We start from the raw sequence: 1051 nt of genomic DNA on the forward strand, positions 1-1051 counted from the left end.
GGAAAAAACTCTCAAAAAAAAAAAAAAAAGATATGTGGTTTTAGTTACTCCCCTGAAATTGATTTGTTTGCCTAAATTTCAGGCTTCCTGAAAACACTCTTTGAAAAAAAAAATCAGTGAAGTTAAATTTAAGTGTTTCTCTGTGGTTATCCCCTACATTAAGAGTGGGGACAGGGCTGACCTGGTTGCCCTGTGATTAAGGGAGACAGATCCCACATGGCCAACCATGGATCAAATCCCAATCTCAGGGGTTTGAGAAATACAGCAGGATATTGTACAAACATGCCCCAAATCCCTACAGTGTGGGCACAGAGAAGGAACTGCTGACACTCTATTGAGGAAGGGGTGCTCTCTCTCTCTTTTGCTGTCTCTGGCAATAAAAGAACTAAACATTTAGATCTGTGTCTTAAGCATTAAAACTATAGAAAAAGGCTTGGCTGAAAGACATCTACAGCAGGTTAAAATCTCAGACTTTGCAATCACCTTATTTCTCAAGTATGTGGCTTTCTAATCTGCCCAGTTCATGAAGACTGTATCATTCTAATAACCTTTTATTATAGTACCAAGTTAACCTCAAACCCATTTTCTCGGATGTGTTGAGTACCTATCACGCAGTGATGCTGCGAGGATGGGAGATCTGCTGCTGGGCAGAGAAGTGCAGAGTTCTTTTTTTTTTTTTTTTGGAGAGGTTTTTACTATAGGGGGCGTGCGCTCGCCAGACAGACAGAAAGCAAGAAATCACCCCCCAGGGGGGATGGCCACGCCGCAATCCCTTCTCCCCCATTCTCCTCTTGGGATCTTGGGCACGCACGCACACGTGCCTGGCATGAGTTTTAAGCCACCGGGTCCGGGACGCGAACCACGGTCGACTATGTGGGAGTCCAGTGACATAGCCATTATGCTAACTGCTAGTTCCCAAGAGTTCTTTGAAAGCTGTGTAACAGTGGTGTGGTGTGATCAGATGCTTTAGAAGGATTAACCCAGGGGTTGTAGGCTGAATAGCGAAGAGAAAAAAAAAATTAAAGATCAGAATTTGGATGCAAACAGGATT

Source organism: Tupaia chinensis, unplaced genomic scaffold (genome assembly GCF_000334495.1).
Source record: "Tupaia chinensis unplaced genomic scaffold, TupChi_1.0 Scaffold000237_1, whole genome shotgun sequence".
Lineage (NCBI taxonomy): Eukaryota > Metazoa > Chordata > Mammalia > Scandentia > Tupaiidae > Tupaia > Tupaia belangeri.